Source organism: Vicugna pacos, chromosome 35 (genome assembly GCF_048564905.1).
Source record: "Vicugna pacos chromosome 35, VicPac4, whole genome shotgun sequence".
In the NCBI taxonomy this organism is placed as follows: Eukaryota; Metazoa; Chordata; class Mammalia; order Artiodactyla; family Camelidae; genus Vicugna; species Vicugna pacos.
In genome coordinates, this window is record NC_133021.1 from 3,684,827 (window position 1) to 3,699,688 (window position 14,862).

The 14,862-nt window shown below is 36.1% G+C and overlaps 1 pseudogene; it reads right to left on the minus strand.

The window, feature by feature from the left end:
- Window positions 1-6,813: 6,813 nt before the first annotated feature.
- Window positions 6,814-14,862, minus strand: part of LOC140691393 (ATP synthase subunit ATP5MJ, mitochondrial pseudogene) — a 33,466-nt pseudogene continuing 25,417 nt past the window's right edge.

Consider the following 14,862-nt stretch of genomic DNA (forward strand, 5'->3'; position numbering starts at 1 on the left):
TTGTCCCTTTCTCTTATACCCTTGCTTTGAGGTGGTCTCCTGATTGATTGATGGCTCTTGCCCCTTGAGCACTTAGTCATGCCAACCCCCATTTGTGCATGGCCTTACCTATGATACACACAGAAAATGCCATGGTTGGCGAGGACGGGGCTAAACTGCAATGCTAATTATATTACAATGAGCATTGGGCCATGTCCAGTTAGGTCCCTGTTGCTACTGTGCTGTCATGACTAATGGGTTCTAACCAGTATTTTGCTAGCACTCAGTTAGAGGAAGTAAAGCCCCTCATGCTGAAGGTGTGCATACTGCCATCTTCCAGACCATCCTCCCTTTCCTCCACTTGTCTGCCTGGTGAGCCCACTTATCTAACCACCTAACACTTCTGTGAACATACTTGTATGTTTCTCTTAATAGAGTTTTGCAAGAGTATCTCTGGGATATCCTAGGAGAAGAATTGTTGCATCCTAAGGTATATGCCTCTTCAATTTTTCTAGATTATGGAAAATTGATTCTACAAAACTCATTTTACACCACATCTTTGGCACTTCATAGTAGTAGACTTTAAAATCTTTGCCAATCTGATCGATGTGTAGGGACATTTACTTGTAGTTTCAGTCCAGATTTCTCTGAGTATTAATGAAGCAGCATAGCTAAAAGCCCTTCTAGGCACCCAGCTGGGGAATCTCTTCCTTGGACCTCTGGCAACAGATATTCTACATTTGCTGACTTAGTGCTTCTTTTTCTGTCTTGTATGGTGCTTATTTGCTGAACTGTATGACTCCTGAGAGCAGAACGCAGGTGTTACTTTCTTTGCATCCTTTGCAGTTTCTAACTCCCCTGAGCGGTAGGCTATCTGCTACCTGCTGAAAGAATCAATGAACGTCTGAAGGTACGGATTGCAGAGCAGACCTAGGTTGGGGCTAACCAAACAGGCTTTGAAGTCAGAGAGACTGGGGTGAATACTAGCACTTCTACTTACTAGTTTTCTGATGTGGGAAACATTATTTAATGTGAATAAACATAGTTTACCCTTCTGCATATTTGATATAACCTTAATGACATCTTTGTAAGATTGTTGCAAAAATTAAGAGATCGTTTATGCAAGTCATAACCATCTGCTCAATCTCTGGTAGGTGTTACTGTTATTTTCATTATCATCATCATTATTATTATATTATTCAGATCTTGTTCTGAAGCTGTGGCTTACAAGAGTGAAATATTTGTGGCTTGCCATTCTTTCAGTGTTGGAGGTCAGTCAAAATAGCTCTTTCCTCGGATGGGATTACCCTAAGTGGCGTGGGGACAAGCTGCAGAATGTGTGTGGAGATGGAATGGAGGAAAGAATTTAGCTCAGTCTTCTTTTTACACTATTCAAAAGGACATGGGAAAGGGGCTGGCAGGGATTTAAAAAAAAACAGTGAAATGAACTGGGGAGGAAGAACTAGACTTTTATAATCCTCTTCCTGTTAACACACCTGAGAAGATATTGAGATGCCATCACTTCAACCTACAAAGGCAGAGGATAAAAATCTTCCAAACCACTCTATTAAAGATAGCCAACTGCTATATTTTAGAATCTAGTCAGGGAAGAAATATCAAAAATGTGTGAAGGGACTGCCAAACACTTCAAAGTCAGAGAATAGGCTGAAGAAAATGAATCAAATGCTCAAATGAATATGCAAAATAAAATAAAAATAATTAGGTAGAGCAATGTCAGTGACAGAACAGATCTGCATAATTCTAATGGCGTTGTAGTGAGAAATGTAAACGAAAGCCTCAAGTGCTTTGTTAAGCTAGTGTCAGTAAAATGCAAGCCTTAGTAAGTGAGCTATGTGTTTGCCAAGAACAGGGTCACTGCAAACATTCAGAAAGAGGTTAGCATTCAGGAATCTGGATTTCAAAATAAACGTATATGCTTTAAAATATTCCACAGCAGTTTTTGCAAAATGTTTCCAGAGCAGTTGCGTTTATAGCAGTGGTATTGTATAATTTGCATGTGCTTTTCAATAGAAAATTTCTTGATGTGCAAATGTAAATAGCAAATTCGAAGCAGAGGTTTACCCAAACAACAATTTCAAGACATATGTAAAAATACGCAGAATTTGTGAAGGTAGATTACTTCTCAGCTTAAAATGCTTCAAGGGCCCTCTTATAACTTGGAGAATAAAGTTCAAATGCTTTAACATTAGCATAAACTCCCTCCAAGATGCAATGAGCTAAGTTCCCAGTCATTCTGCATAGACTTCATGAATAACAGCCTGATTGTAGTTTTTGCCCAATTTATAGTCAATGCTATTGCCTCAATTGAAAAAATTCATTCCAACTTTCCTTATTCAGCTAGCTTTTACTTAGTTTTCATGACCCAACTTGTGTGTTTCCACAAAACTTACTGAAAGCATCCAAAAGCTAAGGATATAACACACTCCATGACACACTGCGTAGACTCTCACCTCTATTTACTGCAGTGTATGTACAGTAACTACAAGTATGGCTCTTTCTTGAGTTTCCCTGCTCATCAAGACCAGTCACTACCTATTCATCTATGTAACCTGTAAACCTGATGCCTAGTAGGCCCATTATAAACTGTATGCTTGTTGAACTCAGCCTTCACATGTCATTCCAATTCACACATGTGGAACAAGTTCTTCTCTACTGCCAGTATAGGATGGCTAGATTCAAAGCTGGGCTTTTTCATATTGAGGATCTTCAGGGGAGAGGCATTGTGGGTGTGAGAAGGGTGAGTTGAACAGGACACTGACAAAGCTGCTCACTTTGATGTATTGTTCAAGGAAGGACTAACTGCCACAGACTCAATTTCATGCAGAGGTTAGGATAATTACTATGGGGACCCAGCGATCTTCCCTGAATACTCATATTCCCAGTGGAGGCAGGTGGTTATTTTCTAAGACCTGCCAGATGGAAAAGGGTAAGAAGCAGGGATACTATGAATGTATGTTCTACTTTTGTTGAAATTGGCTGAGGCCAGCATTTGGTTGGGACCAAAGAGTCTGGTGAAATGATATGATCAGGAAACTGTGGGTTCTTTTGTGAGCAGCATAAGGGTGCAAGGGCAAGAGAAAGCAAGGCAAGACCAATGAAGTTCTGCCAGCTGAGAAAATTTAAGCCCCTATTATAATCCTTCCAAGGCCACTCAGCTTGTTAGTTTTTCATTTTACAAAACATACTAACAACCATTATCTAATTTGAGACTGACAATCCTGTGAATTAGATTTAGAGAATTATGAGCTAGCTCTGAATTCAGAGTTGTGCTTTAAAAATATATTTGGCTGTGAAAGAATCTCAAACAAAGATCCAATACACAAACATAAGATGTGGGTGAAGCAAGGAAGAGGGTTCAGGACCTTGCTGCATGTTAACTACACTTCCCTCCATCCCACCCCACCATCCCGAGCCTACTTTGCCCTCAAGGGTTCTGATTCAGAATAGAGATTGAGAACCACTGATCTAGTAACACAATCCCAATTTTGGAGATGAAGATATTGAGGTCCCAGAGGTAAAGTGATCCATCCAGAATCCCACAGATAGTGTACGGCCAAGCCAGGGATCATTTTGAGTTTAATCATAAGAAATAGAGGGAACATTTTATTAATCCCATTTGTCAGTGAAAATCCTAAACCTTGGGGCAGCTATATGCCTGCCTGAGGTCAGAAGGCTAATTAATTCTAGACTCAGACCTGCAACCAAGTCATCTGAATTTATATGTACTAGACCTACACTATCATCAATATTTATAAATTTATAGAAGGTAGACTTGTGTCCTGAAGAGTCTACTTGGCCACAACAATTTCCAAGTGGAAAAGGGGGAAAGTGGAACATCAAGGCAGGGGGATAGATTCTGTCTGCATCATTCTCCACAGCGTGTAGACTGGCTGGCTCCTCATCTGGAGAAAGATGTTATCTTGCCCTAGCAATCTGTCTGCAGAATTGGGGATAGAAAGCTAGTCATTCTTTACTTAATTCTTTGTTCTTATTTATTTTTTTAATCTTGGAAAATAATTAACAGGTTAGACGAGGTATTGTGTGCATTCAGTAGAGCATAAGTCAAGAGTTCGGTTAAACTGCACTGTGATCTCATTCCTATAATTAGTTTTCTCTAGGATTAGAGGGAGACAGGAATGGGCAGACAGGGAAAGGGGCAAAAGAGCTGCATTCATAATGACAATTCATAGCCAGTTTATCAGAATCAGTTGGGGGTTTTGTCTGCAACAGGTTCACCCAAGGTCTAATCATACTTGCACAAAATCAGACTTTCTAGTTTTGGAACTTGGGAAAGCTCCCTGAGCTATTCAGATACACCCTCACGGAAAGAAGACCCGGTACAGAGGTTTAGTGTCTGCTTCATTAAGAAACAGGCCACCAGAGAAGACTTTATATGGTAGTATGGGCCAACACTTACAGATTAGTAGTGGCCTTTTGGAGCACTGTTTTGAGAGGATTTTGAAGTTATGTGCCATCTCATTGATGTCATGGAATGGAAATGGAGAACTGGGGATCACACACATATCCTCCCTCCCGCCTACCTTATGCTGATTAACAATATTATAAAATCTGTAATCAACCTACTCATTTGGGTCAGTAGGCAACACTTACCACTTTATGAAAGTGACTGTAAAAAATGTGCAAAATCACCATTGACATTGCAATCCCGGAAAAATAGGTTTGAGGATTAAATATGAGTGGAACTGTGTGAATTATGCATGACCAAAAAAATAATCCAAAAGGGTATAGAATGTACTGATTTTTTTTAAATTCTATTTTTCTGTATTGATGGTTCAGAAAGCAGGGACAAATGTTTTTAGTTTTTTCCTCCACTTTACAAAAAGAGGTTTTATTCCTTAGTCCCTCATCATAGACACTCAGGTTAAGTAGTAAAAACTATTGATAACTTTCCTTTCAGGAAAACTCAGAAAACTGAGGATCTAGTAGGATTCTCAACATTCGAAAGAGAAATCTTTTTGAATTTCTGCTTATGACATTTTTCAGTTTTCTTTTTTTTTTTTAACTTCTGGGCGGTAAACCCTGCAAGATAAAGATAAAGCCCTATTTTACAGAATATTCCATAGAACTTTTTGTTCTATTTAATGTTAAGTATATTTTAAATTCACATTAACTATTGATATAAAATTAAACATTACACATTTTAAATTATAAATTAATTATACAAAATTAAAATAGTATAAAACAAATGAAAATTACTTCAACCACCAACCTCAATCCCACTCCCTGTCCCAGAGATAACCACTGTTATCAGTGAAGTACATTACTTTTCCAGAGTTTTCTATGCACGTACACAGATGTGGACATTCAGTGCTAGTGACAAGCTCTGAAACATAGATGGCTCCTTGTTAGGAACTGTTGCCAGTCAAGAATATTCATTTTCCACAAGCTCCTCACTGTTTGATTTGTGCTAAAATTCTATCTTGGATTTTGGGAAACATTCAAGAACAAGGTGGGGGCAAGGCCAGAGCTCGAGGATAGACTTTGAAGCCTTTGCCTGAGAGTTGGAGGAATCAAAGGCCACTCTGACAGCCCTGAAGGCAATTCAGCCCTCTTCCCAGAGACAGCTGACTGGTCAGCCTGAGGCTGACACTGCAGAGGAAAGGCAATGAGAGTCAACAAGCTGGTTGTTCCCATCTAAGAATCAGAGGAAAACCTTGGTCTTTGTCTTGCAGGGTTTCCAGCCCAGAGGTTAAAGCAAATAAACAAACAAACAAAAACTGAGAGTCAACAAGCTGGTGATTCCCATCTAAGAATTAGAGGAAAAACTTGGTCTTTATCTTGCAGGGTTTCCCACCCAGAGGTTAAAAAAAAGAAAACTGAAAGGGAAAAATATAAATTCAAAAAGATTTCTCTTTCAAATGTTGAGATTCCTACTAGATCCACACTTTTCTGAGTTTTCCTGAAGGGAAAATTATCAATAGTTTTTACTACTTAGCCTGAGTGTCTATGATGAGGGACTAGGGAATAAGATCTCTTTTTGTAAAGTGGAGAAAAAAAAAAAGGAAAAAATATGTCCCTGCTTTCTGAACCATCAATATAGAAAAATGGAATTTAAAAAATTCAGTACATTCTATACCCTTTTGGATTTTTTTTTGGTTATGCATAATTCACACAGTTCCACTCGTATTTAATCCTCTAGCCTACTCAAACCTATTTTTCAGGGATTGCATGAATATCACTGGTGATTTTGCACATTTTTACAGTCACTTTTATAAAGTGGTAAGTGGAAAAGATTTTATTTTCCATTTTCTGGTAGGTTTTATTTTTTACCCTTCATTTGCAAAAATGTTCAAATCCTGAATTCACACTTTAGAGGTGCAATTTTGGAATCTAGCTTTATTTAAAAAAATTTACAGATGGAGTTAGTTGCTCATTCTGTCCTTTTATTTTCTCTAAAGCAATATAATTTCTTGAGTGTGAATGAAAAAGATAGGAGAGGCCTGGTGAAAGAAATAAATTCATTTAAGATTTTCCCTCTTGACATATTGTGATTTTGATATTCTACTAATATTAACAGAATCATGCACAATTCTAAATGTATATGTTCCTCTGCCCTTTCATCTTAAAACCTTCTGAAGGAAGAATGTGCTATTTGATGATCTGCAGGCTGACAAGTCTCTACTTTGCAAATCAAATTGCTCATCATATTGACCGATGGAATTTCTTTGGGGGGGAGGATCTCAGAAGTATGTTTATTCATGCATGAGGGCAGCAGAATGTCTTCCAGGAAACACGATGCCCCTCAACCCCAACCAATACAGCCAGACCAATGTTCTTTCCATTTACAGCTGGCTAATGGTGGCCATGAGCAGGCACAGGACTGGGATCTTTCAAGGCTTTACTTCTTTTATCAGCACTCCTGATTTTATAAATGACGAAGCCCATCAACCCCATACCTACCCAAATCTCTTGGTAAACTTGGGCATAGTAGGGCTTCATGGGATCCAAACATTCTTAACAAGGCCTTGAAGTATCTCTGTGCAGGACCAGTGGCTCAAGCAGCCCCAGCCCACTATCCAATGGAGCTTTTAAAACATTGATGCCAGGCCCCATCTACAAGTTCCTGGCATGGGCATCTCATGTTTAAAGTTTTGTCCAGTGATTATAGTACATAAATGACCATGAGTTTGTATAACAAAGTCAAGTAAATGTAGTAACTACACTGGGCCCTTAGTAGAAGCAGTATTGTCGGGTGGACCCCTTCCATAATAAACCACATAATCCTTCAAACTGAGTTAGTTTGAACTTCTTTTTAAGTTTGTGGGCTAGAATATGTAAACTCAAGGTCCCCTCCAAAAATGACATTTGTAATTTTTCTCTGTCAAATGCCAGCACTCAAGCCAATCAGCTGCAATATTGATTGAGAAATCCAGGAATCTAGACTTTTGGATTAAGCAGCCTCTTTAATTGAAATGCTTTCAAGGTGTTTGGGACATAGGAGAGACACTCAATGAATTACAAAGAAGATTCAAAATGGAAAATAAATTTCTTCCTTCCGCCTAGAAAAATGCCTCTGGATGTATATTAATGCATCCAGGTGCATAAGCATGACAGAGTTATTGTAGTTATTTTCTTACTTATATCCTGACTCTTCCTGTATATATTGCACTATGGGAGTTCTATTTACTAGTAACCTAGCAACAACACGCCGGAAGGAGGTTGTTATTTCACTGAAGATGGAGACCTTTGCAATGGATAGACTGTGTAAGAATCACATAGCACATTTTCAGTGTGCTAGGAACTCTCAGGGAGACATCTCATCACCCCCACCCCCTAGAAGTTAGGCTAACTGTGGGAAAGTCCTTAATTCGCTCCCTTTTACTTTGTGTCAGTAACTTTGAAACATATGTGATAAATTCCTATTTTGAAAGTTTAAGAAAACAACAATGAGCAATTGTCATAGATTGTATTTCTATTTGTTAAAAGCTAGATTCATATTTCAAGGTGCAACACCCTACTATGTGGATTTTGATTACTTTCTTGGGTCAGCCTCTCCCTGACTCAAGCTCTGACTGACATCGCTCCTGAAAAGTCTACAATTCTTCTTGAGATTTGGATTTTCTAGCATAAATTATTGAGCTGTGTGGCTGGGTGGGTAAAAATACAGTTATTGTCTTCCATTCCTGAGACAATTTGTTAAGACAGGAGGTTGAATAATTCCTGCATTTATTATCAGTTGGGACATTTTATTGATCTTTATGATAAAATGTGCAATAAGAATGCAAAATGTTATTAAAATAATACATCATTTTTTTGTGACTGTTTTTGAGCTTGTGTGTTATTCTTCTTGATATACGAATGTTGCCTTATTTTCTCACAAGATAAACAAAACTGATATCACCTTCAATATATAGTGCCCTGAGCAGAAAATCATCTCCAAAGAAACTTTGTTATTAGCATACATATGAGGTATGCAAATACAAAAAGAGTTTACACAAAACTTTCTCTAAGGATTTAAAAAGCCTTTATGCCTATTTTTCACTGAGTCTTTAACACAATCCTGATATACGGGGAAGAGTCAGTAATATATGCTTTATTTGCTCATTCAAAGGACATTATTTTTGAGGCCCAACTGAAAGACTTATTAGTGCTAAACACTATTAATTGTTTCTAGGTTTTCAGAGGAGTTTATTTAATTGTACACAATCATATATTACATTCACACATATCTTATATTTAATAGGAACACAAGTATAATAGCATGTACTTGTAAACATGCATCCCATGTATTCTATGCATGTGTGTTAATATTTGTTGAAGAATTATTTTCTGTAGTTTCCTTGGACATTATATTACATCACTTCAAGATCATCAGGAGATTCAAAGGAATTAAGGAATGCTTAATGCAAGCACATTTGAAAAGAGAAAACATGGATAATTTTAGTTTATTTTAGTTTAAGAAAGAGAATACAAACTTAAATCATAGGTTAAAAGAAATACTGACCCCAGGTTAGAAGGCTCTTTTGAATGTGGACAAGCTTGTCATCAAGATGGATGTGGTTTGCAGCAGTCAACAGTCACTTTTGGATTTTTGATCACTTGAGAAGATTCTCTTCTTTCTTTCCCCAGAGAGTGCTGGAGAGAGATAGGGTTGGGTCTCAAGGTGTCACCTGAACAAGATAGAAACAGCCTAAGTTGGCAAGATAAAGTTGAAGACTTGGTTACTGGCTTCTCACACACCCTAGGGCATCAAAAATGGCAGGCTTATCCAAAGTGTCTGAATGTTTTCCCTTGAAGGTTGAGAAGAAGGAAAGGATATTTGTGTTTGCTATTCCTCTTCAACATTGTACTAGTGTTTTTAGCCAGTGCAATGAGGCAAAGAAAAGAAGTTAAAGACATGCAAATTACAAAGGAAGAAATAAAACTATTTCCACTTAAAGTCACCATAATTATGTGTGTAAGAAATCCCAGGGAATATATATATATATATATGTATATATATATGCACAACCACACACACACATTTAGAACAAATAAGTGAGTTTAGCAAGGTCATCAGATACCAAATCAACACACAAAAGTCAATTGTATTTCTATATACTAATGCAGTACTAGAAACCAAAATTTAAAAGAAAGAATGAAACCAATTACAACTTTAAAAAATGAAATACTTATCTATCTCACAAAACATACACAGAATTTGCATGCTAAAAACTGGATTAAAAAAATACTGGTGAAAGAAATCAGAGACTTAAATAGAGACATATACAATGTTCATAGATTTGAATATTCAATATAATAAATGTGTCAATTCTCTTCAGGCTGATCCATAAATTTAACACAATACTAATCAAAATTCCAAGAGATGGTTTTGTGGTTATTCCCCAGGTGACTGTAAAATTTATATGAAAGGGTGAAAGAACTGAAACAGCTTTAATAATTTAGAAAGAGAAGAATTAAGTGGGAAGAATTACGCTACCAATTTCAAGGCTAATTATAAAGGGCTGTGGATTTGCCAAAAGTATGAAGGCATAGCTTAATGGAAGAAGAATAGTTTAGAAATAGACCCAAACAAACATGGACAACTGGCTTTTGACAAAGGTGCAAAAGCAAATCAATGAAGAAAGGTTGGACTTTTTAACAGATGACACTGAAACTATTGATTATGCATATGTAAAAATTTAAACCTCAAACTACACCTTGCACTTATACAAAAAAAAAATAACTTGAAATGGTTTATAAATACAAAACATAAGAATATAAATCTCCCAGAAAAAGATTTAGGAGAAAAATTTTAGTGACCTAGGCTAAGGCATAAAGTTCTTAGATAACCAAAAGTATAACCCATTAAAAATGACAAATTGGATTTCACCAAAATTAATTTTTTTTCTTTGCAGAAAACACTTTTAAAGAGTGAAGACAAGCCACCAAGTTACAGAAAGTATTGGCAAGTCACTTATTCACTAAAATACTTCTATGGAAATAATGTAAAAATAAGTAAAATGCTACAGTAAGAAAATAATTAACTATCTGAAAAACTAGGCAAGGGATTTGAACAAAAATTTCACCACAGAGAATATAAGAACAGCAAATACACACATGAAAAGATGTTCAGCATTATTCACCTTTAGGAAATCACAAATTACAGCCAGGATGGGAAACCACTGTACTTCCTGTTAGAATGGCTATGATGGAAAAAATGCTGACAATAAATTCTAGTGAGATGTGAAAAAACTGGATTGAGAGACACTGCTAGTGAGAACTCAGCATTTCACAGCCACTCTGAAAAATAATTAGATGGTTTCTTATTCATTTAAACATACACCATTTACATAGCCCAGCAGTCTGACTCCTAGGCATTTACCTTAGAGAAATGAAAATTTACATTCACATAAAAAACTGCATATTAATGTTTATAGCAGCTCTATTTATATTGCCCAAACAAGAAAAACCCAAGGTCAAAGTGCTTAAGCATAAGGGTGGAGCCCTCAGGAATGGGATAAGTGCCTTACAAGAATACGTACTGCATGAATCTATTTATATAAAATGTTAGAAAATATAAAATAATGTATAGTGACAGATAAGTGGTTGATGAGACTGCAGGGGATGGAGGGGATTAACTGCAAAGGGATAGGAGAGAATTTTGGGGGGTGATAAAAATGTTCTGTATCTTCATTATGGTGGTGGTTACACAGATGTATACACTTTTCCAAATCCATCTAACAGCAAATTTAATTGGGTGCTAATTATATCTTAATGGTATTGGTTTAAAAAAAAAAACACACTCAAAAACAAAAAACCTAAATTAGAACTCAACCAGTTGGGGAGATAGTTCCTAATTCTGACAAATCCTAAAACATAGGAATTAAGAAAAAAATTATAATAAAATGAAAAAATAAAAGAAAAACCCAATGTCCTTCAATGAATGAATAAATGTGTGTGATGAATCCATAAAATGGAATAGCATTCAGCAATGAAAAGGAATGAATTATTGATACATGCAAGTTGAACAAGACTTAAAGGTATTATGCTGAATGAATGAAACTAGTCTCAAAAAGCCAAGAGGTGCTTCCATTTATATGACATTCTCATACACAAAATTCTGGAGAGGGAGACCATCACTGGGTCCCAGGGGTTGGGTTTAAGGGAAGAGTTTTACTATAAGGAGATAGCACAAGAGAGTTTTGGGGATGGTGGAACTGCTTTCTGTCCTATTATGGACATGATTACATGTATCTATATGTGGGTTAAAATTCATAGAATTGTACATCAAAAGAGAATTGTTTGTGATATTTAAAAAATAAAAATTTAAAATATTGAACTCATTAAAATTCATAGTAATATTTCTAAAATGTCTCTTTTCTGGTGTTTCACAAATATATGCAAACATCCTACCAGTATAAAAACAAAACAAAACAAAACAAAATAGAACAGAATAGCAAAGAGCAGCAAAACAGCAACAACAAAGCATTTACAAGTGAATTGCACTGAAACAAACAATGTATTGTTGGGATTCTGTGATTATGACACATAATATCGATCTTTTATCAAAATAGCCTTCTCTTGGGTTTACTGTTAAGGAGCTTTGCTCCATGTAACCACTTGACCTTCTTTTCCTCTAGGCTGATTCTTTGATTAAAAAGTTTTTATTCTAGGAAGTTATTCACCAGTTACTTTTAAAATCTTTCTTTGAGTTTTACAGGATACCCATATGCATAATAATACTTGAATTTTAATGTACTCTCTAAAGATTATCCAGAAGCATTTAATGAACAGTCTGATTCGCATAATAAGATATTGCTATTCACATCTCGGGATTCCAGAGAGCATACATATTGAACAGGAATGAATATTTATGTTCATTCCCATAATTTTTCTAAAACATGAGGACTCTATGAAGATATTATCTAATTATTGATGTAACAAGAACCAACTCCAAGTGTATTTACTTCACAAATTTAAGAGCAGTGACTTCATTTACAAGAAATGTACAATTTACAAACTCTTCATATGCCTGATACAAATAAGAGTAAAGGCTGTACTTAAAAACATTTGATTCTTTAAGATCATGCATAGATTTTAGCTTCAAGATTCATCTCTTTTGCTTCTCTGGCTGAAAATTTGATTGGATTGTCCCTTTTTGAGGTGTTCATTTAAAAGAAACCTATCTGAATGTCTCCAAGAACACTTGGTTGCTTGATATTTAAAAGCCAAAAATCACTGTATTTTTCTTCAAAGTACGGTTTTGAGGAGTTGTTTTACAGGATTTCATTCAGAGTAGTTTCTGCCTCATTTATTTCAATTGAAGAAATATTGCACTCAATTATTCATGCCTTTTATAAATATAATTTCTTTAACAGAAGTATAGTCAGTTTAAATATATTTTTTTTAATAAAAGCACCTATATGTGCCAGGTTCTGAGAAATACACTGGTAATATAATGGTGTTAAGGTCCAAATTATGTCCCTCCTTTCAAGAAATCCGAATCCCCAGTACCTTAGAATGTGACTGTATTTTGGAGATATGGTCTTTAAAGTAGTAATGAAGTTAAAAGGTAATCTTTAAGATGGGTCCTAATCCAATGTGACTGATGTCCTTATAAAAAGAGGAGATTAGGACAAAAACACACACATGGAGGAGACCATGTGCAGTTACAGGGAGAAAGCAGCCCTCTACAAGCCAAGCAGAGAGCCCTTAGAAGACGGGGAGTTCGAGATTTGCAACTACTAACTGCTATATATAAAGCAGATAAACAAGTTTCTTCTGCATAGCACAGGGAACTGTATTCAATATCCTACAGTGACCTATAATGAAAAAAATGTGAAAACAAATATGTGTGTATATATATATGTATGACTGAAACATTATGCTGTACACCAGAAATTGACACATTGTATATTGACAATATTTCAATTAAAAAAAAAAGAAAAAAGAAGAAACCAATCCTGTGGACATCTTGATCTCAGACTTCTAGGTTCCACAATTGCACAAAAATAAAGTTCTGTTGTTTCAGCCACTCAGTCTCTGATACAGTGTTATGGTAGCCCTGGGAAACTAATACAAAATGCACAGAAAATAAACACAAATATGTGCCCTATAAATGAATCAAGTAAGGAGGAGCAGAGACAAAGACACTGCATAGGCAAAAATTAACACGGATTCTGTAAAATTTACAAGTGCTGCAACAGAACAAAACAGAGCTACTTGGTTTATTTTTCAGGAACATGGAGGTAATATTTTAAGGTGAGCCAGTAAGTTACATGAAAGGAAGATCCTTCCAAGAAGTGAAGGCAACATGGGCAATCTGCTTGAGGCAGAGTTTGTCCTTCCAAAATGACTGAGAAATGCCAATGTGGTTGGAATTTGCTGACTTGAGAGGGAAAGCAGTGTGGCAGGGTGGGGAGTGTGTGTGTGCAGATTGTTTTACTTTTAACATCACTTTTAGCTTTGGATGGTTCTCCTGGGAGACAACTTCTGGTCTTTCTCCTCTGGATTTACTTTTTAGGACTGCTGTTTAGAGGTCCCTGTGTTTGTCTTCTGAAGGTTGCCTGGATCTACATTTTACTAAGTTCTAGAAAAAACTGAAAGGTTAAAGCAAAGCATTTCAAGTCCCTTTTGACATTAATATTCTGTGTCTTTCTGAAGTTTTTTTTTTTTTTGTCTATTCATTATTACATACTGCTTTGAACTTTGGATACACAGCAGCAAGAGAGGTTAAAAAATATATTTTCTATAATATTCACACCATGGCTTTTTACCTGGTCTTTGAAGTGTGGTCTTATTAGTGTACATTGTATGTATGTGTAGCGTTACTTATTTATTTATATTTGATCATTCATTTACCAGATGTTATTGACCAGGCATTATATGGTCACTTTCTGCTAGATGCTAAGTGGCATGTTCACGTTATCCCTCCTTCTTGGTTCTCAGCATCCACAGAGGAAGATAGACATTAAGAAGCCCAATAAATAAATATGCAATTCCAAACTGTGATGCATATTTTGAAAGAAACAGACTGGGTACAGAAATTTAAAAGTAAATAATAAAGGACAACCTATGAAAGTGGAGTATTTCCATCCTTGAAAGATGATAAGGAATTGGCAATATGAAGTGGGGACAAAAACAACCCTGATATAGGGAATTTCAAATTTAAAGGCTTTGAAGTGGGAATGACATGTGTTCTCAGAACTAGAAAACAGCCAGAATGGCGGGAGTATAATGTGGCAAGAGATGAAGCCAGAAAGATAAGCATGAGACAGGTCATGGCTCTGTAGGTTATGGCCAGAAGTTTGGATTTTATTCAATGTGCAGTAGGAAGCCAATGAATGTTAGCAGGGTGATTAGTGAATTAAATCAAAAGTTACAGCAGAAAATATATATAAAAATATTCAGTGGTATAGA